Source organism: Ischnura elegans, chromosome 4 (genome assembly GCF_921293095.1).
Source record: "Ischnura elegans chromosome 4, ioIscEleg1.1, whole genome shotgun sequence".
In the NCBI taxonomy this organism is placed as follows: domain Eukaryota; kingdom Metazoa; phylum Arthropoda; class Insecta; order Odonata; family Coenagrionidae; genus Ischnura; species Ischnura elegans.
This window is the reverse complement of record NC_060249.1, coordinates 104,606,202-104,633,408: the sequence shown is the minus strand read 5'-3', so window position 1 is coordinate 104,633,408 and position 27,207 is coordinate 104,606,202.

Here is a 27,207-nt window from a genome sequence, read left to right as displayed (position 1 = left end):
ATTATCAGTCTTATTTACATGTACTAGATCAAATATCGGAAGCACTTAAATGTGAAATATCGTGTCTGCTGGTTTTTTTACAAATTACATGTACCATTGGTTAATTTTTTCACTTCGGTGTATTTTGATTAAAGGAATGATTTTTTAAATTCCAAATTGCACTTTCACTTATTTTACTATGATTTTATATCTTGTCATCCTATAAAATTAACTTTGTAACATTTTAATAACTACAATTGTGACGTGACTATTGCAAACCGATATGTTTCAGCCAGTTTTGATTAAATGATTGAATTTTTAGGTACTCAAATGCGGTCTTATTTCTGTTCTTTTATACATTTAAAGAAGTTTTACAAAGTCTAGAACTTTAGTATGAATCATTAAAAGAGTTGGAAACGCATGGGAAAAAAACGCGAAAGAGAATGAGAAACGTCAAAAAACGTATTAAGAAAGTGTTTGTATTACATAATTTCCAGTATCATTTAATGAGGTAAAATAATAATTAATAAATTCCATTGTTTATGGAAACATTTAAATACTTCTTTTTTTAACTAAACGATATAAGTATGTTATCTGCTAATCATTTGAATAATCTACTCCAGTTATCGTGCAAAATATAGCATTATAGCTACAGTATTTTTGGCCAAATTTCTTGTCCAAATTTTCGAAATAATTCCGCAGCCTTTTTTCTTGCCAAAATTAATTTTAAAATAAATTACTTCATTTATTTTACAGTCATGTGAATGCTATACTTGACTTGGTTTCAGAAGAGAAGAAACTGAATACAACTTCACCTGTCACTTACCAGACGTCCATGTGAAAGGTTATTATTAGCTTTCCACTAGATTTAATTAGATTGGGATTTAACATTAATCGCAAAATGCCTATTACGCTAACGTAATGAAATGGCTGTTCTTATCGGTAAATACGTATTTTCGTTCACGACTCGCAGTATAATTAGTTATTCAATACTTTTCATTCGTCGTGGCGGTAATGCTCGGGCTCCGAGAGAAACTGCGCATGAATTGATAAAGCGGGACACAAAAACCTTTGTTGTTTTGCAAGCTCACTTAGCAGCATAAATAGCGCTGTTTTTGGCGAGGGGAAGCCGGGGCGCGCGCACACAAAAAGTTAATAGATTGCCTGTCGGGATGCTAAAATTCACGAAACACGAGGTTAAGCTGTCAAAGCTATCTCGTTATACTTCCCCATTCAGTTCAATTTTATCCTGACCATTCCTCCACCTCGACACCTACCCCTCCTTCCACCCATTCTCTTCCTCATTTCTCCGTCACATCTCCTGTGTTTCCTTCCTCCCTTATCTCCCATTAGGCATCCTCCCTGCTCTCTCCCCTCCACCCTCCGCCCCCATCCCCGTTGCCAAACCCACCCTCCTACGTTCTAAACTCACCTTTCCCCTTTTTCGACTGCATTCATTCTCTCCATATCTCTCTCTCTCTCCCAAAACTGTTCCCTGCTCGCTATGCAAGCTTTCTCTCTCTCTCTCACTCTGCCAGCCTCGTACGGCCAACGAAACACCGCCTTCTTTCGGACCAGCGCATGCGCATTCATGCTTTCAAAAGGATTTTTTTTCTTTCCCCACTTTCGACATTCAAACTTTCGTCGATAAATTCCCATGCACACCCCCCCCCCCCTCCCTTCATCCCTCCTTCCCATGTATATATGCTTTCCGAGGCCCCTCTCTCTTCTTCTCTTCCTCCCGGTCGGTTCCCTCTTCCCAGGGTGTAACCCTCCCCATCTGCACCATCCGTTCCTATATCGCGGAAAAAAATATCCACACTCACTACTCGTTCTCTCCCCCACCCACGTTTCCTACCCTTTCACCCTCCAAAAGCTACATTTTCACAGACTCCTCTCGCTCGTGAGTCAACTTATTTCCCACCCCTTTCCATTCCAAATATCATTTCTCCGTCTCCCCACACCTCAAACAATACCAAATATACATCTCCCTCTCACCACCCTTTCCTTTCCAAAGTTGTTCTTTTCCGAAAGTCACGCGGAAGGCATAATCGAAAACAAAGTTATATTTCCGGCCATTGGAATTGAGGGAAATGAGAGAAGAAAAAACATGGACGGATCGGGAAATTAAACTCTGTCAAACGTGCTGTGTCTCTTTCGTTTGTTCAACGAGGTTCTCTCTAGTTCCAGAAAAGTCGTGATGCATCGGACGGAATCGAATTTTCCATTAATATTAGCGCTGGCTATTTGGATTCCAGTGAGTGCAGTCGGAGCTTTTGTGTTCCTTTGCATAGTGCGTCAGTGATTTTCCCTTATATTGGCTTAATGAAAAGCTACATTTCTTAGAATAGAAAGGTAAATAGTGTATCTGGATATGTGTATTTACTTGGTGTGTAAACTTCATTCTGCAGAGTAGACTATATAACGTTAACGCATATTGTCATATAAAATATAATTGCATAGCGAGCATATCATTTAATTCATATGCATATATTGCAAAGGATTTTGATGGAGGAAATGCGGACAATGTTTCAAGAGTAAGCAATAACGTTGGCTGTCTAGCTTATTCTATTTTCAAGCATACTAATACGGGTATATCAAACATACACAAAATTATATTAAATTATGCCATTTGCAAAGAGTATTCATTGACTAGAAAAAGGAATCGACCATTATTGAACTTTGACCGCCAAATTTGAATACTGTAATTCAATTATTTTCAGGTATTTTTTGGTATTGTGGTTTTTATAAGAAATCTGGCATTAATGCCTATTAATGTGTTTTTTCCATCCACAGTGTGCATATCTCAAACAATATGACGATATTCTGAAATATCAAAAAGCGAGAGAAAGGATATAAAAATTATCCGTGACAGAATTGAGATCCCAACTTACTATAAATGGCTTGATATCTAAATATCATATTCTTTTTGTTTCTGAAAACTGCGGATGAACTCCTTCTCTTAGATTTGGAAATCATGAGATTTTTTTAAGAAATCTGGCATTAATGCCTATTAATGTGTTTTTTCCATCCACAGTGTGCATATCTCAAACAATATGACGATATTCTGAAATATCAAAAAGCGAGAGAAAGGATATAAAAATTATCCGTGACAGAATTGAGATCCCAACTTACTATAAATGGCTTGGTATCTAAATATCATATTCTTTTTGTTTCTGAAAACTGCGGATGAACTCCTTCTCTTAGATTTGGAAATCATGAGATTTTTTTAAGAAATCTGGCATTAATGCCTATTAATGTGTTTTTTCCATCCACAGTGTGCATATCTCAAACAATATGACGATATTCTAAAATATCAAAAAGCGAGAGAAAGGATATAAAAATTATCCGTGACAGAATTGAGATCCCAACTTACTATAAATGGCTTGATATCTAAATATCATATTCTTTTTGTTTCTGAAAACTGCGGATGAACTCCTTCTCTTAGATTTGGAAATCATGAGATTTTTGTAGTACCACGTATATACTCACTCTATGACAATACATACTCTCTTACTACTACTTATCTTTGAGATACTGCTTACTCTCTGTTTTTGAGAATCCTCAGACATCATCCAGAAGATATATATGTATCCAGCTCTGCGCAGGAGATTTTTTTCCTCATCTTAAAATAAATGTGCTAAATGCGGCAGCGCGTAGAACAAACGAGGGCTGCATTATCCTTTAGCATATCTTGGGGATGGCCAAGTCTGGGAACTGATCCTGTCAACCTCCCAATGAACATACTGTTATCCTTGTGCCGCTATTAGTTCCTCTCTACTTTCACAACTTTTTGATCCAATCGTTCATCCTCCTTCCTTTTGGATAACGAAGATGTTTTTGATACAAGTTGTCTACCATCACCATTAAAAATAATTACAGAATCACAATTCATAAATTTTCAAGCCTAGGGGTTGAATTTGATTGCCCCTTTGGGGTCATTGAGAAGAGTCATTTGCCGGTCCAAAAGTATGTCTCACCTCGATTTTTTCTATATTTTTTGCCTTTGACAAGAAATAAATACTATTCACGATAGGAATAGAAGTAGGTGACCGAATTTTGACTCATTTACCATTTAAATATAAAATCGTGGAGTTAAATGATTATTTTTTATTCAAAGACCGAAAAATAATTTTAGAAAAAATTCCAGTGAGACGTACTAATAATTTTTTTTCTGTCAATTGTACATTTCTTTTATAGAAATAAAAGAAATTAGTTTCTACAGATTTCAGATAGTAGCACAGGATAAAATATATTGCAAAGCTAAAAATAAAGATTCATGTAGTGTTTTCAGATATTTTTTCTACCATGATAATTCCATTCTCAAGGGTGGAGTATTACGAAAAACTTAAATATACAGATATAATGTAAGCATTTACGCAAATGAAGAATGTTTTCATTCATTTAACAAGTCTATGCGGATTTTTTTTTTACTTTGCATCAGTTTAAAAAATATTTTCAGCTTCACTAGGTGTTATGAATCCTAAATTACGAAAACCTTTCTTTTATAACGTACCCTTACTCATAGTTGTAGAAATGATGCAATATGTATTTATTAATCGTAAAATATTATTGAAATGCTATCAACGATTAAAGACACGATGCTCCTGTAGACACATGGAGCTCTTTCTTATTTTTTTTATTTTGATGATTTGCACAGGCGTTGCTTAATTTATTGCATAATTTTTATCCTATATTGCAAATGTATTTTTTCACATTCAATTGCTTCATTCTTTCAGTCATGATTTTCAGAGCCTTTTTTTACTTTCGAGATATTTGTTGTCTGCAAAATTTATTCTACCAATATTACCTTCCGTGCAAAAATCGTCATTTTTGCATAGCTAAACAACCCCCGATTAGCTATTTCACCCGTCGCCACGAATTTATGACAAAAATATTGCATTAATGAATCATAATGGCAATCACTCGGAAAGATTCACAATTTCACCATGAGCATACCAATTTATACTAAACTACATAATTATAACTTTTGATTCTGAGATAGCAGTCGTGCCTATTCCAGGGTGGTACCTAGTCTCCCTTGAATCCGCAATAGTGCCAGACAACACCGATATACGGCCTACGATTCCCACTCGTTATTTACTGCTTGCGATTGGTCACGCTCTGGGCATTGCCACACTTCGCGTCATCTTAGTGAATTATAAACTAGGGGCATGAGTATGAACGTGCCTGAAAATGAGATATTAAAACGACTTCCTGAATGATTAAGCGTATTTTAAGGCCTCCTCATTTCATTTTCTCAAGCTTTGAAATATTGCTGTGGGTATTAATGGTCGGGATGTATAATTATGCTTCGCCGTGATAAAAGTTTTGGCCACTATTCAGATCTTTTTGTATTACACTTTTTCTTGGTTATTTAAGGATAAAAATTTTTCTTAGATTTTAAAGATATTTTTTGAAAATATAATGCTGGTGACAAACTAAATTTTCCATAACCGAAGTAATCAAAATGTAATAGACTTACACTTCTTTTCCTTTTTTGTATGCCTTATGGAAATGCCCTATGGAAATATCGCAGTTTATTTAAAAAAGTATTTGAATATTTTAGCTGATACGATTCAATAGTTTCATGAAAGGCACTTAATTTGAGCACTCTAGCAACACGAATAACAAAAAGCTTCCACCTTGGAACTTCATTACCAAAAATAAACGATTTTATAAAACACCCACTGCTTGAATAAAAATATATGAAATCAGTCTTATATTTCAATAGGTGAATTGATACGTATATTTTACTTTATTACTGTTATATAATGATTTAGGTTGAGAAATTGTATAGAAATTGCGCTGTTCAGTTCCGTAAAATTACCTTAATCCTTTGCGGTACTATTAATGATTTTTGTTACAAAATTACATAGGTATCGTCATTATCAACATTACAAAAAAAACGAGAGATTTTTCCACATATATTGTCAGGTGATAAGTCTTAGCATAATTAACATTAATCTGAACGCAATTTACTTACGAAACCTCTCCTCGGAATTAAGCCATACCGTATCCTCAAATTTATGTGCTATTCCAGCGAAAGTTGTAGAATATTTACCGTTCTTCGACATTATCTCAGGGTATCACATGTTAGAGCCAATATTAGCTCTAGCTGGTTCCAGTTTAGCGGCAGTTTCGAAAGAAAATTAATATATTTATGATTTATACATGGGTTACTTTGGCTAAAGTCCTCAAAGTACTCAAAGTGTAATCCAAAATTTTATTTTTGATAAGGCGGCTCAGAAAGTTTCAGAATTTGTCAATTTTTCTTCCAATAAATTCTTATTTCGATTTTTATCCCCATTTTATTTTCTTATTTACCAAACAACTACATTTATAGAAATCATAATACGCTCGACTTGATAGTAATAATAATATATTTGATTGGTCATTATCGTATTTACCAATGGAAAACTATAGCACTTCGAGAGTGAGAAAGATCTGCAGTACCTTTTCAATTCTTGATGAAGATCAGGCATTCATCTAATTGATAAAAACGTTCAGAAAATGGTTATCTTTGAATAAACTTTCACTCAAATGATTATCTCACTCAACACCTTTCTTGCTGCCAATCATTATCTTCCGAAGTGAGTCATGGAGAATGACAGCAGAGGAGAAACTAAGGATCACGGATTTTGAAATATTGTGCTACAGAAGAATTATGACGATAAAATGGGTAGGTAATTAGAAAGCCCTAAGATGAGTAGAAGAGATGAGAGGCCTCATGAAATTCTTGTTAAGAAGACGAAGCAATTTAATCCGCTATATTTTAAGAGATGATGGTTTGATGTAAACTATCATCATCGGACAAGTAGTTGCAATAATGGAAAAAGAAAAAAATAATAAAAGGTATAAGACAGTTAACGAATGATGTTAAGAGAAAAATAAGCAGGTGTTAAATAGTCAGTTTATTAGACAGTATACTTGAATAGAGAGATGCTAAGAATCAATCTCAGGATTTTTGAACAGTGATTATGACGTCTTATGCGCGCGTTCTTCAGGATTTGCCTCTCATAAAAGTTATTTTTTTCCAGATTTTCTCATATTACGAGGAATCACTCCTTGAAATGCGTCAATGACTTTTTGAGTGCAACTCGAAGGAGGCACTCCGCTCCTCAAGGTACTTCAAAACAGCGCTATCAACGGTTCCTAATCTTAGGAATTATTGTCAAGTGACATCAGCATCAAGTGAATGGTGTATGCTTTCCGTACAGTTTCATCATAAAATTTAATACGAAACTCTGAGAAATTCAATTGCAGAATTGGTTGGCATCCAAAAAGGAACCTCTTACATGCATCTCGTAGGTCTATTAGAAAAATGGTACATATTTTCATGTGAAACACAACTCGCGCTCTTTCTTCACGACATACTCGAATCTGATGAATCGAAAATTTGAAGCTTTATTTCTTCATTTTAAGGTAGCTTTTGACACCTGACAACTTCTTATTTCGTTACCTTACAACAATCTTTTATACAAATTACAGTCATGCGGATTAATCGAAACAATGATAAACTGGATACACGGTTTCCTGAGTGATCGTAAAAAAGAAGTAGTTCTTGACGAAATTAGCTCTGATGTAATTACAGAGACATAAGGTGTTCCACAAGGAAGCGTAATCGGCCCCATTTTGTTCATTATATATATTATTGACTCTGCTCCCACATTAGCAGTAAAATGCGTTTATTTGCAGACGACGCTGTCATCTATCGTGAAATTAGTGATCACTTTGACTTTGAAATTCAATAATTGGATTTAAACACCCTTCGTTTGTGGAGCCAAGACTGAGGACTCGTACCTCACCTCAGAAAATAAAAGGCATAAATTTTTTGCGGAGTTCGTCCTACTATAGCCATATTTATGCCGCGGATGATATTAAAGTAAAGGCAACAGGCGAAGTGATGTACCTGGGAGTTACGATTACCCCGAACCTTACGTGGGGAACACGTATGAGGAATGTTTGCAGCATAGCCCTGAAGAAGTTAGGATTTGTCATGCGTATTGTCGGAAGATTTTCGGAGGAGAAAGTAAAAAAAACACACGATTCTATTTGCAGCAATCTTATGTGATTCGGTGCAGAAAGACTTAATCCGTGAACTGAATAAAATACAGAGGAAAGCTGTGAATTTCGTCAGAAACTGCTACGGGTGTATTAACAGTGTTACCGAGATGTTAAGGGAATTAGGCTTGGAGCCGCTGGAGACTCAAAAGGCTGCGCGCTAGGCTTAGATTGCTTGAGCAAGTGAGAATAGATATATTTAGAAGAGAAACGGAGAACATCAACTTAAGAGCTCCACTATATTTTCAGGTCCGACAGAAGCGATTAATCGAGGGAAATATTTAGCCGAGGGAATGGATATGGGAATTCGTTTTTCCCCTGAACCATAAAGAACTTAAATAAATGTTTGCCGTAATGTTGTTTAAGCATTTTCTTTTTATATGTAGACGGATGTTGCACGAACACCCCCTACCACACACCTTTTCAGGTGGTTTGATGGGTAGTATGTATTTGTAGTCGTATTAGATCAGAAAAAGATTTTAAATTAATAGTTGCGGAAGATGTGCTTTTCCAAAAGCAAAGGAAATCAACTTAAATAGAAGTTAACGTTTGAAAATTCCATCGTGGGCGTATCGCAGTAAACGACCGATAATTAATATGGATCTTGGTTTTTGAGCCAAAAAGTATAATTGCTTCAGCATAGGTGCATATCATAATATAAGATGTCGTATACCATGGTTATTATGGATAAATTTATTTGTATTCTATTTTGTTGCTTATTAATTAAGTTTATGCCACTTAAGATTTAAAAATCTACCAAAAGTATTACTGCACTCAACTAGTCCATTTTGTTTATGTTTTAATCAGAGTCAGTGAATTATTTCTAATTCAGAACTCTCTCATTTTGTATTTTCATCGTATAGAAAACAATGGAGAACAAAATCATCATTGGCAAAAATATGCCACCCTAGTAAGGACCCAGAAATTAACAAAATAGACCATCATCTTCTTATTACAGAAATATAAAATACAAAGGGTGTAAATAAAATGTATTGAAATAGTCCGAAGGCTACACAATGTATCCAGCGCAAATAATTTTCAATGGACACGATGAGCTCTTATTTAAACATATATAAACAAACATAATTTAAACGCATGTATAGACCTACCGTAAAGAAACGCTGCTGAAATTTATGCCGTAAACAAACCAGTAGTTGGCATATAACTTGTTTTTAGAAATTTATCTGCTCGTTCAAAGACTAGAAGATGAACTAGATGACTTGTTGATGAAGAATCCTCATAGTTTCAGACCATGTGAATTTTTATGCTTATACACATGGGTGTGGTAAGGATAATCGTCAACTTTTTCGTAATTGTCCATGAAGCTCGTTCGATCACTAGATATTGTAGAGAAACAACTTATTGTATCGAGAGCCTCCTATTCCCAGGGCTTACAAGCAAGCCTCCTAATACTAACAGTCGTCAAGTTATCCTGTAATGTTTTTATCTTTTTAAATTATGGATGTTAGACCAATTGTATAAATGGTCATACCATAATGCAATGATAAATTCTCATGTTAATAACTCTATGTAATATTTAACTCTTAAAAAAATTTGAGCTTGCATTCGCCAGAAGACGGGTTTAAGACAATTGCTTCGATCGAAAATTTGGGAATTTTGGAAGGCAAGGGGACCGCAATATTTTATTAACTAGGTACTCCAACTTCTTAAATATCACGTATAATGGTATTCACTCAGGTAAACATTCCGGAGGTAAACTAATCCCCATTCGGATCTGCGGGCGGGGCCTAAACGAGAGGGTACATCGGTCAACTGCGATAAAGTTATGAGGATAGGAACGTGGAACGTGATATCACTTAGAAGCTGCGGGAAGCTAGAGAACCTTAAGGTTCAAATGCAAAGATTGAATCTCGAGTCGATATAAATCAGAGAAATGAAGTAGTCTGAAGTAGGGAAGTGTTCTTGATTGAGTGACGTGAGTTTTCGGTGGGAGCTATAGGATTACACATATAGGATGGTATTTCTGGGGTTGGGATGATGCTCATAAAAACCGTCAGGATGGATATGAAAAGCTTTCTGCATTGCAATGAAAGGATGAAACTGGTAAAGTTAGAGACTAAACAGTTTGACACTGTTGTGAATCCGGTCTACATGCTTACGATTGAATTTGAGGATGAGGTATTTAAAGTCGTCTATGAAGATATCTTGAAAGTAATCAAAAAAGTAAGAGATGAAGAAAACTTTATTGTTTTATTGATAGTGATTGGAACGTTGCTATTAGCGAAGGCCAGGATGAAAGAATTACCGGAAAATATGGATTAGGAAATAGAAAGCAGAGAGAATGAACGCTATTTAAATTCTGCACAGAAAACAAAGTAGAGGTTACCAACAAACTGCTTAAGAGTCACATGCAAAGAAGACATGCTTGGAAAATATTATGAGACAAAAGAAGACTTCAATTCGACTACGTTTTAGGTAATATGAGGATTACCAGATATGAGCTGAAACGCTAACCGGGGGTACATCGGCAGTGATTATAATCAAATGAAGATAAAATACCATTTGAAATTTGAAGAAATTAAAGAAATCAGTATCGAACTCATGGACATTGAGGAAACTAAAGGAGCCAAAAATCAACATGCACTTCAAGAAATAGTGGTGTACAATAAAGGAGTAGATCAGGCTGGACAATCAGTGGAGAATAGCTGGAAGAATATGAAAAGTGGGCTTTAGGAGGCCGCTATAAAAGTTCCATGGAAAAGAATATTTGTTGAGAAAAATCCATGGATTACGAATGAAGGTCCAGACTTCATTGAGGACCAGAGAAAGTATAAGAATGCGAAAAATGAGGAAGGACAAGCTAGCAACAAGTAAAGAAGAAACGAGCATTTTCACAACACGAAGAAAGCTAGAGAAGCGTGGATGATGAACCTATACGCGGATGTGCAAAATTATATCGTTCAAGGGAGCCAGCTTCATAAAATCGAAATTTGAAGTTGCATTAAGAGACCTGCGAAATAATTACGCAACAGTAATAGATGATTTTCCAGCAGGGAAAATCAAAACTGCAGGAGAGAGGACTAAAAATCAGTTGTGCAAAACCATCTGCGACATATATTTAACAGGAGGTATAGTTATTTACTTCGAGCAATATCATTCCTTTTACCAAAAATAAGAGGAAACAGAAGTGCGAAGATTTTCGGACCATTAGCACGACGACGCAAGCATCGAAGATACCGACGAGAATATTCTGAGAGAATGGAACGAAAAGCTGAAGAATTCCTGGTTGAGAACCAATTCGGATCTAAGAAAAGCAAGGGCACCAGAGGAGAAATTTTGGCTCGCAGGCTGTTTATAGAGAATAGAATGGTGAAGAAGAAACCGTCTATCATAGCATTTCTCCACTTGGAGAAGGCCTTTGAAAACGAAAAAGCATTCAAATTGTGGTGCAACCGAAGAATGACGAATAAACAATGGACCGAGTAAGTAATGGGGAAGAGCTAAGTTGAGTGGGGAGTCTTCTAAAATTCTTTACGAGAAAACGGGTCACCTTAGTTGGTCAAATGATGAGACATGATGGCCCAATATAAGCAATTGTATAAAGACAGGAGGAAGTGAAGAAGGTTAATCACCACCCCGAATGAATTACGTTACTTCACTATGAAAAGGCTAGTGGAAAAGGGAGCGGAATGGAGAGCAGTTTCAAACCAATCATAGAATATCTGACTTATGACGATAATAAAAATCGCTCCTCGTCTAAATTATGATTGCTCAGAGAACTTCAAAAGGGATCATATGAGTGCGGTGGCTGGAATATTTGCTTCTCAGTCAGTAAGATCGGGTTCAAATTCAGGTGGGGTTTTTCATTGGAAGGGACGGTAAGACATTGTCGCGATAAATACTTTAAAACACCTTGTAGCACAATGAAACAATTTGAAAACTAATGAGAATTATTATTTGTTTCAAAAGTGCCGATGATGTGACGTTGCAAACAATGCAATTACTGCTTATAATTTATTGTCTTTGCAATAACAGGGCTATTTTCTTTGCATTTAAATTCAAAAGTAAGAAACAAGAGTTCAGGAATTCAGCTTATCGTTTTGTTATCTTATTCAATACCATTTTCATATCAGTTCATTGAGTCGTCTATCAATTTGTATCATTTATGTATGTTAAAATTATAGCAAGGCTGACTGTTGAAAAATGCTGAAAATTCAATGCTTTAAGGTATAAAGAGTGTGAGGGAAACATTTTTTTGCTGTAAGTTGAAGGCACCGCAAAATATATCAATGCAGTTAAGTTTGGGAGTCTGATTTTTTTACCTTTTGGCACCTAATTGTTTTCAATAACAACAGTTAATGAACTGATTGTCTTGTGTTCACCATGTCATGAGGTTTCCTTATTATATCGAATCTGGCCTATTTCTATCATAAATATCTAATATTACCATAAAAAGTATCTAGTCACATAACTCGTGGTACAGCGAGGAGATTGTCTTATGCCTTCGAGAGAATGGGAACTGACATCATTGTCGCCTTTTGTCTCCAACATACCTTTTAATGGGCACCACATAAAAAATTTTAGCTCAATTCACAATTTCTCTTGCATGGACAATTGCTCAATCTTAATACACGTGATGTTTACATCTTCCAGTGTGTGCATTCTTGCAATTTCCATTTTCAATATTTTGATAAGCTATTATCGTCAAAATACCCATCGTTTTCCTCTTTTTCTTCCGTCTTTAACAAGTTGTTCTCAATGACTATTCTTCCATTCTTTAAAATTTAAACGAACTCGATTAATTGTTTCTATCTCTAAGCCCTGCAAATTTATTATTGATTTCCTACCAGAAAACTCTAACCATGACTGAGAAAACTTCCTAAAAACATTTATTCTTGTTTGTTTAGAAACATTTATTCATTTCGGAGGATATTAGTTTGCTACGTAGTACTGGTTCAATTTCATTATGTATGTTATTTTATGTTATTTTATGTTATGCTGTGAATTTTTTAATGCACTAATTTAGCCTATAATAGTAAAATTTCTTCGGCATAAAAATGCCCAGTTGTGTAAAATAAAAAATATACCAATAACTGACGGTTTCAGGCTTAACTTTGTGAAACCTATCCATTATGGAAAATACAAGAATAAACTGAAAATGGTGAGGTTTCATAAAGTAAGCCCTGAAACCAACATTTATATATTGGATACCAGTGAGGCAGTTAAGAAAAGTATGCTAATAATGTGTTTCCTGCGATATTTTATTTTTTTCATTCCAATGCGCACCATTTCTTTGATTTCATAGATAGCGCTTTTGATGTAAGAACTGAATTTCAAGATATACACTGGAAAACCTTGATTCACCCGCATAACTTGCTTATTTACTGCTGGAGAGCAAAGGGACAGATACTGGCTCTGCTTAGATTGTGTTTGATATGCGTATAAACGGTTACGATTGTAAAGCAGTATAATTTATCTAAGAATTTAAATCATGGGCTTTTAATAGTTTTCTTGGATTCCAATAATCCTCAATAAAATACTTTGTTCTTCTCCATCCTTTTCTCATTGGCACTTAATGCTACTTCTGTTCGCATCGTACAAGAGCTGAATTCTTCATCCTAACTGATGATAATAAATTCATGTACCCAGGTTTATTTACTTTGAAGCATATTTTTTTGCAGATGGGTTTGTAATTTGCTTAATGTTTTTTTTCTTTTGCATATTTTAGCAACTTAGAGAATTTAATCAATAAAAGATGTTTAAATTCTAATCACAGATGAATTTTATTCATGCATCTCTTATTTTCGTGAGAGATTACAGTTAATTTTGAGGGTTCCGGTCCATTTTTTTTACTATGGTTTCTTCTTCCATTAATGCAATCCTTTCTTAATTTTTTTGCATAATTCTATCTCTCATAAATTACCTTCACATAGCCACTTAGTATTCATTAATAAATAATGGTGGTCGTTTATAGTGCACCATTGGTTCTACATATATGACCGTATGTGGTCTAATCTACGCAGTGCGAAACAAGTAAAACTAAATACTGCGGGAATATTTTAGACAGAGAAATCAAATCTTTTGGCACCTGATTGTTTTCAATAACTACAGTAATTGAGCTGATTGGCTTGTTTTCACCATGTTTATAGTGGTCACGACGTTTACTTATTATATCGAATGAGGCCTATTTCTGTTATTCTCCATTGAGGTTTTGTAAACTCTATTAACATTTTTAGTACCCAGAATGGTAATATTTTAGAGAGTAGTCAGTAAGTGAGTAATTTTTGTTTTTTTCCTTTTGCATGTGCACATTGCGGCATTTCTGGGGGAAAGAAAAACTTAATAGGTACGACATAGATTGTTAATCTTAGTAAAATTATTTTAAATGACCTTTTTATGAATAGTTTTGAAATTTCGGGAAATAAAAAACCCCAAAAGATTCTATTTGAAAAAAACACGGCAATAATTTTTTTTAAATACTTAGTGAACAATGTGGTAAAGCGGGGTAACCTTATTTAATGCAGAAAATATAAATTTATTCTAAAACACGCGCTCAAGAAGATGAAATAAAGAAAAAAAAGAACTTAGTTTTATATTGCTTAGTGATTTACTCAAATATCGCATCGATAGCCGATAAAGCCATGAAATCCCGCTCGGGTGTTGAACCTGTCAGCGTGGGAGGACTTTGCAAAGCGGATACCGTCCGGGTTCAGTTTAAGCTTACTCCATTTCAGCCCCTTAGAAAAGTAAATTGAAAAAATGCATGCTAAATTATGCTGTCAGGAATGTGAAAAAGAGAGACAGATAGGATGAGCGAAATATGAATAATGGTGTGAAAAGTATTGAAAAATATTAGGATTTAATGGCATTAAGAGCGTTTCTTTAGGAAAAAGTATTGGAAAATGGAAATGAAATAAATATAAGTTTAAAAAAAAATTAGGGATTTCAAAATATAAAAATTAAACACATCTCTACGCTTTCTTACGCTTATACTGATATACTACGAAATCTGGTAGGCCGAACATTTGACACTGAAGTAATGTAGCTATGTTTTACACATTTATCATTTAAGGCTATGACAATTTCAAGATTCAAGGATGAAAGGTTATATGTAATACAATTTGGGCTTCCATTAGGTTAATAAGGAGTGAATGACTGCCCATTGCATCCAAAAATTGGTCGCTCGCAGAACCAAATATCAACTTAGGGGCTGAAAGAGAAAATAAACTCATTCTATCATCTTTTTATTTATACAACGGGAAATTAAGGGCATAAGAACAGAAATAATTAATACTTTATTAACTTTGGGGGCACTATAATGCTATTTTTGGTTCATGGGATCGCTATCCAAATAAAAATCGAAGAAAATATTAAGAACTCGGTCAATTGATGACTTGTTTTGGAGATGCACTAATTAAATTTGCTAAAATACCGTTTTCATACTCGAATATGAAAAAAGGAAGAAAGCAGCTGAGGTCTACATTAAAGGAGCGATTGGAAATGTTCTTGTGCTTCTCATCATATTGGTTATAAGACATGTAGAGCACATGATATGCTCAGTTAATTACTCCATTGATCTGCCGTAATTTATTGAGAGACAATATTTGTTCCGACAATTTGCATTATTTAAATATTTAGATAGATTTCATCTCATATTTTATGATGGAGTATGGTATTTACAAATTGAATGTGATGCACTAAAAAAAGTTTGCTGAATCAAATATATCCTTCAGGGCCTTATATAGAGCATCAACTCTGTCTTAAAAAATTCAACTTAAAAATCTAAGATTCTATTCAGTTGTAAAAATGAATACATGATGTCATTAACTCTTGTGAGAGAAGCTTCTTTGAGTTCATGAAGACAGGGAATATGAAACTACCAAAAAATCTTACGTCTTACTCTGAATTTTGTGAAAACATTTATTTTGTAAGACATCTGAACTTATTAATGTGCGTTTAGTAATAAGTGTGGATTAGAGGGATGTTCCGTTCAAACCCAATGTAAAATGCAGGGAAAAATATTAAATAAAATGCAAAATGAGAATGAACTGTTTAAGGTTAAAAAAGGAAGTCCGTTCACAGAAACGTACCGACCTTTGATTTGCATCTAGCTACGTCATTGAATTAGAATTGGAATTGGAAGAAATTAGGTAAGAGTAGGATTATGCATAGGAGTAAAATTGAGAGCCGTTATGGTTAAGAGCCTATGATAGATCAAGGTGTCATTTTGACTTGGCAAGGGCACATCAGAGTTCTGCTAAACTAATATGGCGTGAGAATATCGTATAAAAAAAGGGAAGATAAGTTTATAAATCTTGACGGTAGTTTGTCTAGCAAAAAATTATAATTTCAACTGCCTAAATTCGGTGACAAGTAGTATCAGGATAAATGGTAGCGAATTGAGAAATATTGATGCATTTATTAGTGAATAATGGAGAAAATGAAGCAAATTTAGACTGTCTTAGAAGTAGGAGACAATAAGCACTCTCAGGATAGAGTTCAAAGAAAAGAGTGGGTCTGGTGACATTGTTTTCCACTGCCCATGCAAAAGTTGGCTGTGCTGCAATTAAATGATGAAATTCAGAAAAGACATTGGTTCTAAATGGTATTATGAAGATACGGAATAATAAAAATAACTAGTGGAATTATGAGTTTGAATGCTGACAGTTATCTGATTGGGAGGAAAACACCTGATTCTGATTCGAGAATTTCAAATGTTTCAGGGTAATGGAATTACCCGTTTCCCTGTTTCATATCTTTCATGTATATGATGTTTAATTGCACATTTTAAAGAAATTTCACGGGATAAATCTCATGGTTGAGATCTAGATTTTTTTATCAATCAGCATGAAAAATATATGAATTAAGCAAAATTATTAGGAAGTTTGAGACCTTCCATGAGCATATTTTTGGAAATATATGTGGAAATGAGATTGTTGGCATCAATTAAAAACGGGAAGTTACAAATAGACTCAGCTGGCGCTCGATGCTGACTGAAACAAAATGTACATTAAGAATTCAGTAATAATTCTTCCTTGGAATGGAAAATCATGGAAGGGGAAATTAGGCCCATTTCGAAAGCCATGTATTTTAAATATGCTGCTCAACCATTGGACCATCTATTTATGCAACTTTCTGAAATAAATCTCAACGTTATTTTTCTCCCTAGAATAAGTTTTGCAAAGAGAATGCTGGAGAAAAGGATGAAGGAAAGCCTTGAGTAAAAAAATGCAAATGATGTGGGGAGAGAGCTAGAAATATTTCTTCATATGCGTGAAAAAGAGTCTTCTGTTGGCTTTAACCCTGCTGCGACTTATCTATACTACGGTTTGATGACACCCGTCATCGCAGAACAAGTGAATTAGAAGGAGGGTAACGGAAGAACCTGGACAATATGTATTCAGAACGTAATGTGGAAAGTAAAAACAGAAGGGTAAGGGTATTTAAAAAAATTAGAGATGAGTAAATTGAGTGTCAAACTGCATCAGACCAGTTTTCAATTAGTTGATTGTTGATGGAAGTGGTGACCAGAACTCAGCTGATCGGATATAAAAAAGCTATCGAGTCCCGGTGATAGAGCAAGATACTTAAGATGCATTAGGCGGGTTGATGGAGGCGCTAAAAGGTAGACTGACAAGGGGAAAAAATAGGGAACCCTCCGACACCATGTGTGAAAGTAGGACCTAATGGATAAACAGAGACTCGAATCCCCCTAGTTACTGAAGGGTTATGAAATATGGGTATTCCGAGGTCTGTAATTCGATTTACCTGAAGTAACCAACTTAAGGGTGGATGGTGATATTTGGTGGAACTGTGAATCAGGAAACATAATCGCAGAAACTAATATTATATGTTCCACAGATTTTTTTCATGGTCTAATCCACTATACACTATGTCCTTCTCAAATGTTTGGCAATGACAACAAGACTTATGAGTGTCGAAACCTGTGTAAGACCATTAAAAAATTAGGCGTGGATCGTACAATATCAATTTACCTGTGATTATGCTTCCTGTTGCCTGCAGTAAATAATTAGGCTGCTACAGTATTAGTGAAAGAGTGAAATAATAATGGTGATCTATATCTCTATACTGTCCTCCTAGCTAACTTAGTAATTGTGTTTCGACAGATAGTGGCTACCCTGAATATCTAATGAATATTTGATGCCCCTAAGCATTGGTAGTGTGATTTGAAAGAGACCTAAAATTAGATGAAGCTCTTTATTGTTCGAAGTAAAAACTATTTTTTTATTCTTATCCGTTCGACTAAGCATTTATGATTTTATTGTTTCTGTAGAGTACCTGAAACTATAGTGCACTTCTAATATGATGTTCATATTGTTATATATTGTCACATATCTGTTCTTAACTGCTAAAACAAACAAAGCCCCAAAGTGGCTTTGAGCCTCTTTGCTTTTTGTCTGTTCCATGAGCTAAATCATTCTCTATCAGGCCTTATTGACGATGTTGTGTAAAATGGATGCATGGAATATGGGAGGTAAGGGGTTGGTTCTCTTACGCGACCGCTGGCGAAGTGACGACGCGACGCCTGGCGCCTCCCGTCAGCAAGTCCCGGCAGCAGTGGATGCTCTCCCTTTCAGGAATGGCACTTCCTTCCCTTGCTACGGCTGGGGTCGAATGACGACGGAGATAGGGCTGAGGAAGCCACGCGAAGGAAAAGGAAAGCGACCCTAAGTCTCTTCTTTTCACGCTCCGCAGGTAGGGCAGTCCGCTATTGACGGCCACGATTGATTTAGCCTCCCCTACCGACGCTGCGTAGTCGCAGTCTCAAACACAAACGACGTATCGACGTACCTTGGGACCCTCCGGCGGCTCTACTTACGATATTATAAATTGGTCGATTTTTCTTGAACTAACATTCGTAAAGAACATAGAGTACCTACATAATATTTGAGGTGAATCATATATTATTTTGTCTTCCCTAATCCTATGGTTTGAAAAAGCTGATCATATCAGTGAATAATTTTGTTCTTCAATGTTATTTTATTGCAATTATTGTCGGTTGCCATTATAAGTAAGATTAATGGGACTGGCACAAAAGAATGAATCATGAGTTCTAATGTTGAAAGACATCAAAAAACCAAAGTATTAATTGATTTTTTTATACACTATTCTAAGACAAAAATTTGGTTATTAAATTGACATTGTCTGGTAATATTTATTCTGAATACCTAAAGGCCCTGTTAATACATTGATTCTTACAAATTTCAGAATTAGATGTGCCCAAGAATGTAACTTCATCTGAATGTCTTACAACATTAAATAACATATGGCGTGTTATTTATACTACACTGATTGATGGCACTCTGGTTAAATGGGATTTTTAAAACATCTTAAATATTTACTTACATGGTGGTGGTAAAATTTGTATTCGTTAATATCCCTCGACTGTGGATTAACTTGATAATAGCTCACCTACTTCTTACATCTGAGTAATTCTTAATAATTGAAGGATTGATTTCTGGCTCATTAGCTACAAAGTATTTTGCTCATCCCTACATTTACGTAAGATAAATTCGTTTTCGAGATCCATATCTTGGAAATCGTATAAGAAGTCTTGCTCTTAAAATAAACAATCGCCAGTACTTATCAGCACCCACTATTTCCCAATATAGTTCAACCTCTCTTAACGATCAGTCTTACTGAGGGAACATCTCTTTCAAAGATCTTTAATTCACGGAACAGGTGTGCTCATAAGTTACAGTCATGCGGATTAAACGAAATAGTTGTAAACTGGATACGCGACTTTCTCAGAGATCGTAAACAAAAAGTAGTTCTTGACGGAATTAGCTCTGATGTTGTAAAAGTTACATCAGGTGTTCCACAAGGAAGCGTAATCGGCCCCCTGTTGTTCATTATATACATTAATGGTCTCTGGTCCCGCATTAGCAGTAAAATACGTTTATACGCGTCATCTATCGCGAAATAAGTGATCACTCTGACTATAAAATTCTATCATCTGAATTAAACAACGTTCATTTGTAGAGCCAAGAGTGGGGACTCGAACTTAATTTCAGCAAATGCATGGTGGTACATTTCTTGCGGAATTCGTCCAACTCTAACCATGTTTATGCAGTAGATGGTATTAGCATAAAGGCAACAGACGAAGTGAAGTACCTAGGAGTTACGATAACCGCGAATCTCACGTGGGGAACACATATAAAGAATATTTTTGGCATAGCCCTGAAGAAATTTGGTTCGTCAAGCGTATTGTGGGAAGATTTTCGGATGAGAAAGTAAAAGAAAGGTGCTATTTCGCTCTCGTCCGACCGCACCTTGAATATACAGCGAGCGTATGGGATCCGGTGCAGAAAGACCTAATCCGCGAACTGAATAAAATACAAAGGAAGGCTGCACGTTTCGTCAAAAACTGCTACGGGCGTTCAGACAGTGTTACCCAGATGTTAAGCGAATTAGGTTGGGAGCCGTTGGAGACTCGGAGGCTGCGCGCTAGGCTTACATTGCTTGAAAAATTGAGAATGGATATCTTTAAGAGCGACACAGTGAACATAATATTATAGCCACACTATATTTCCAGGTCCGATAGAAGTGATAAATTACGAGAGATGTTTTGCCGAACAGATAGATATGGGAATTCGTTTTTCCCCCGAACCATAAAGGACTTTAATAAACGCTAGTCCCAACCTCGTTAGAGCACTTCATTTTTTTCTTTTTCAGTTGTAAACGGCTGGTGACCTAACACGCCTTTTACGCGGCTCGCGGGGTATTATGTAAATATAGATGTAGAAGTTCGAAGTATTTTACATGCTCAAAAATGCCCACAACTGCGACCAAAACCACAGCTTCGGAGAAAATTTCCCATTTTTCAGCAGAAACGTTGATATTTATTTTGCTATTGAGTACAAAAGTGCCAATGAAGAGGCAAAGCAATTGTAATAAAAAATCTCGGTTATTTCTTCCATTGAAACTTCTTGAGCCAATTATTTTTCCCATTTTTTCCAAATAGGTACTCAATACTCGATACAAAAATATATCATATCCAGACATCTCCTCCCATGACAAATGGCCATCCATATTGTCGACCATTTTTCAGGGTAACCGACGTTACTCACTTTATCCAGATTTCACTGAATATCGATTTGTGCATATTTTATTATGGAGTCACTTTAAATATTACATCCATATCTGATATTTATCTGACTGAAATCCAAAAGCAGTACATAAGGCCTTTTACATTAGATATGTAAACATATGGTTCAATAAGATAATTTGTAAAAAGAAACAACAACAACAACTAAAAAACACGGATTAAATATACTCAGATATCACGCAAAACTTCACTTTTATGAACACCTCATCCGCTCATTTGTAATTTATGAAGGGCGGAGAAAGAAAAGAGGGATTTAAAGAGGAAGTTTCCTGGTAGCAGTTGTAAATGATGAAATTGATGATGTTACATCAACAGAAGTAGCTTTGATGGCATTGTAGGTAAGAGATAGCGGGTAGGTAAGGGATCTCTGAGTTACAGATAAACGGTCGAGATGAAGATGGAAAAGAGACGAGCTCCGTGCTTAACGAGAAGGGGTATGGAGGAAGAAAATTGAGGGAATGTAGTTAGAACTGAAGTTGCCATTCATGATTATTATCATTTTAGCATTTATAACCCTTTAAATGCAGAACTTGTTTGATTTTCTAGAAGGCCTCTTTTTCACTTTGTTCATGACCCGCAAATTTTTCGATGTTTAGGCATTGGAATAATTAAAAAAAACTCAAGTGAGATTAGGCTCGCTCAATTCCCATGGGAAATAGGAGTAAAGCTTTGCCTCTAATCGCAACTTCCAACTACTCCCAAATGGATGAGGAGCGTGCGTTCTACTCCAGTCAAACAACTTTCAAAGCAATGTGGGGTTCATTCTATCTAACGAAAAAATGGAAGCGGTCTTTCGAACAAAATGGTTGGTCGGCCTAAGCCTCTCCTAGGGGACTGCCTCCGGTTTTGGCCAGTTTCTATTGTAGTCCCTTGGTGCCATGTGAATGGCTCGGAGTGACCCCTCTCGAATTTCAGATGGACCAAGCGCAAGTCATAGTCATGCCTCTCCTAGAGACATCAGGTTAGGAAACCTTCACGTACAAAATTACAAAACTGCATCAGCAATACCTTTTTATTTTTTAAACTAACAATATCGTAATATAATACCACTTATTTTATCACGGTTAGTAAAAAATTAAAGTGAATATATATTTCTTCTCATATTTTACGGCATAATATCCTGTAACAAACTCAAAAATCCCTTACAGTGACTTAAAATAAATACGCTGAAGGAGGCCCACAGAAAAGTTCTGTGAAATTGATATCATGATAAAGATGAAGCAGTCGTTTTATTTCCACATTTTATTTCTTATTTGAACAAATATTACACAATGCACACTGTCATTGTCAAGATAAAAAATATACACTATCATTATTACCTTGATAATGATAGTGTATATTGTCGAAACCTGGGTTATTTAAGAAATAAAATCTGTGGAAATAAATGACTGTTTTGTCTTTATCATTATATGGATTCTCGATTTCCACAAGGTACCGCCTAAGACGTTAAATTCCATTCTATTAAATTGTCTAAAAAGAGATTTAACGAATTCCATTCCTAGGCACTTAAATTTTACCATAACTCTTTAAGCCACAACATTTTACGCGAGTCAATTGGCCACTAATTAATAGAGATAATATTTAAGATAAATCGGATTTTTCTGATTTGATTATTTATTCATCGTAAAATGAAAACAAAAAAAAACCATATAATTGTTCAACAACGATAGAATGCAGTCGAAATGGCGGATGTAAGGAAACTTTTCACGCTATTTATTTGTTCTCAGGTCCAGGTATCATGCATTTTACCTTATGACTAGCTTGACATAAAAATCAGTAATTTATGACTTTTACACTTTCAATGAACCTCGGAATTACCTACTTTACGCACATTTTTGTAATCCTAGCAGATGGATTCGAAAGTTTCAGTCAGAAACAGTTACAGTCACGCTATTAAACGTTTTCAGAACCGTTTTCGCAAGCACGGTTGCTTGTGCGAAGCCAATGGTAAGTGGCTGTGATTATCATGTCGTCGCTATTTTTTGTGCATTCGAATATTACGACTAAGATACAGAAATCCTAGAAAGGATGAATTGATTACCTATATCAGGGTTTGAACACGGATTCCCAAAAGTTGTACCTCGTGCTCACAAAGGCATTCCTTAGAATATTCCAAAGGCTTTCAGATATCCACACGGGAATGGAGGAACACTTTTTGGTTTTGGTAATACAATTATACACTAATTTTACTAGATCTAATACTATCTAAACCTACCAATTTAAGAAAACACAGTTACTGGAAGTTAATGCAACCATTTACTTATGACTCAAATTTTCAAATTCTTGAGACTTACGAGCAACTAGTTCATAGAAAATAGTGAAATATATTTTAAAACATGAATTAAGGCCTACGAAATCTTATGTATGGGTGATAGATTCGTCGCGGAAGCCCTGCGTATTGGTTGCCGAGTCCCATTGAAGTGATTTTTCCTGTAGTTGAGAAATAATGGAAGGTCAGTGTATTCACGCAGCTCCTACTTGCTCATAAATGTATACTCCCGCTATTAATACAGTCTTCGCGGAAGGTTTATACCTTTAGATGCATGGAAGAAGAAAATGTAATGTGTGAAAGGGAGTAAGGGAAATTCCGTGTTGCATTGGGAACTAAATCTCGTGAACGTGGAGCATGCTGCCAGTTGTTCAAAGAAAAGGGAAAGGTCTCCTTCGTACTTCCCTGCGGAAAATAGTTTGAAGCATTCAAATTGATAAAAATAATATGATGAATTCCAAAGCTTGTATACATCTGCTCACCTATGCTATTCGTCAGCCCTCGACAACCTTTTTTATAGAATTTCACGCATTGCACTAATCTCTGTCACCATTATTCTTAAAGAGGTTAGGAACCAACTCTCATTCAGAAAATCATTAAGTTCCTCAGGAAGCAATGTTTGCCAATTTGTCGTCAGCTGTCAATCCCTTCATTCACCACCCCACCCCAACAATATAACCGCTAATGGAAATAAATTGAAGATGGGCACAAGGCCAACTTTTAGAAAAAGAACTTTCGAAAAGATGATATTCTGACTACCCATGACTCCAATTCAAGGAAAAATGAAGGTACAAGACGCACGCGGCACCCTCACGCTGCAACCCGCTAAAAGCACAAATAACTGCACTTTCTCCCAAAACCCTCAATAATCCCACTGTTCGACACTCAATTCCTACTCTTCACCTTATCACCTCTCTCATAGCAAAATAACCTGTTTCAGGCCAAACTTATTGCATCTTTGAATATTATTGTATTCTATTGGAACCGTAGTCGCACGCGAAAGAATCGTCTGGTGATTTTGTAATTTCTAATAAGAAAATAAACTTTTTCAGGCCCTAAAACGTCCCAAGTCCAACTGCGTAAGCTTCATCTAGAACATCACCCCCTTGTCAAATCACGATGCTTTAGCTCTCATAGCTACATAAGAGAGTTTTCAATGAGTGATCATTGCGATAATGAAAACCATAAATATAGTTTTATGTAAATATTTTTTTTGAATGGATATTTAAATGATGAACCGACAAAGGAAGAAACGCCTCTGCTGAAAACCACTTTATTCACACAGCCTCTTCCGGGTTATGAAATTAAATTCTCGGAATCCGAAAGAAAATATTGACTTTTTTACGTTCGTATAACCCAAATATTTACATTCAAAGTATTTTTAGCCACTTCAGTGGCCTATATGACTTGCACTAACGTTCTGGAAAAAATCCGCTTAAGTGGAACTAGAATCCGTCGACAAATTTTCAAAATTATTTTTTAAGTTCAATTTTCTGCTATTTCCATTTATATATTTATTCATATATTTACCATTATTTTTTCTCTCGGTAGTACGTCCTATTTATCATTTGTTCATAAATATTCAGTACATGAATAATGACTTTTTATTGCCGTTTATTTCCAATGATTTTCCGGAGAGCTAACGATAATATTTTTATTGAATGTGGTGTTGTAATCTGATAAGGGTGTTTTATTGTTCACATTGAATACTTTAATTATAAAGAACATTTTTGGTGATTGGTCTACTGGCAACTAAAATGACTCGTTGCCTCCTAATATCCGGGAAACAAAATTACATGATAAGGATACAATTTTGCTATTAAACAAAGCTCCCTTATACATTTATGTTTCAGTTGAAATATGTCACCGGTATTATACATCACCATTGGTAAATTGATAACAATATTTTAAGTCCTTATTTTCCCTTATTACAGATGCTTGGTTTTATACTTCCTCATGTCAATGAAGTTTATCAAACTGATTTTGATGTACCGGTTAGGAATATAAGAATTTGCGCTTCCGAAATTATACTCCATGTACCACCCTCGCTGTTTTCGGGTGCTTGATCATTCTTGGAGAAAGAATGTATCTAGAAACGCTTCGGTAGTGGGAAATAGGATACCAGCTAAGATGCTAATGATAATACCGGATTTTTAGCATGCTTACTGTAATTTGCACGGTACTTGGCGTAGAGATAGGCAGGAATATTGGTAAACCATTTTTTTAACAAAATAATATAAGAGTATTAAACAGATTTAAGATCACGATTCTTTTATACTGTGAAAGAGCCTTTCCTTATTATCTCAACCGTAGAATCAATGTGTGTAACTAAGAATTAAATGGCCCCCAATCAAAACCATGCATTCATAATATATATAGGTCTATGGTCCTTTGCTAAATGTATGCTGAAATGAAGCTCAGTACTTCTCTATTCATATCATTTATTTTTTAATTGGGCATTAGACGTAGCGGTTTAAATATATATTTGAAAAATTATATTGCGATTTCGAAAATAATGCGTGGGGAATACTTAATACTTATATACAGGGGTGAGAAAAGGGAGTGAATCGTTTACTTAAAATTAAATATGTATTATTTTAAATGGTAAAGGGCACACAAGTCAAAATCGTCTCTAACCAGGGACGTTGACTACATGCGTTTGCCGAGGCCTGAAGCCATCATTTTGCGCCTGGCTGGCGGCGCTCTTGGGGGCGCCTGACCACTTTGCTTCCCGCAGACTGGACCCTGCTATGCCCCGTGCAGTAGCACCATATTTTATTCAGCTCTAAAAAAGCTTTTTTATTCAAATATCATGATGAATTATTAAATTTATGTTACGACACTCCAAGCGGCAGGGTGAAATGTGTTAAATGAGGATTTTATGGTAATTTCAACCTCCACGGACGTAGGAATTTCAAGCTCCGCTACATTACAAGTCCAGCCAGGCTAGAATAAGCAGCATGCGCGAGTTTTCTTTTCTGCTAGGGGTTAGTCCATGGTTACCTTAAATATTGGAGTTAAAAGCGGAAATTTCATTCTTTTTTCGCCAATTTTATGGTCTACATTCGTTTCTTTTTTACTTTCTGCCAAACAATGTCGCGAATGTTATTTCAAATACGTAGGCCGTTAATATTATTCCAAAACTGCTTAACTTGTGTAAATATTTCCCTGCGTATTTTCTGCATCTGATTTAGTTGCAGCAGCTAAAATCGGAATAATTCTGTGTGAGTAAATCTACCAGAAGCTTGAAATGTAGCGGGGTTGCCATTACATTTATCAGCATCTACGCTTCATGCTATTCATCTTACTTACAGATTTTTTGTTCTTCCGATTAGTTTTTGCGCAGTACCACCGAATTTTAACCTGAGTTTTCTTCCCTAATAGGTCATGATGCTTTTAAAGAGCTAAGGTAAAAATGTAAGGTAAGTAAAGGTAAGAAGATATCATCTTAGATATCAATAATATTGCTTGAAAAACTTTCCGGAGTATCTCAAAATTGACAGGAAAAATAGTTTTTGATATCATTATATTTATTTGATCCATTTTTCTAAAACATGAATTGTTGAAGAAGTTTCCAAATTATGCATAGTTATCGTTAAATTCAAATGTGTTCTGAGTATATTGAACAGAAGGCATGATCGGAAAGTGCCCTTGACATATACAGCAGTACTAATTAAAATAAAATTGTCAAAAATATCTCCCAGAACATCTCTAATATCACGATAATTTTTTGAATCTACGAGGGCTGCTTTTTGTCAATCTCCGACAGATCAGCAAAAACACTATACAAGTGATACGCGGGTAC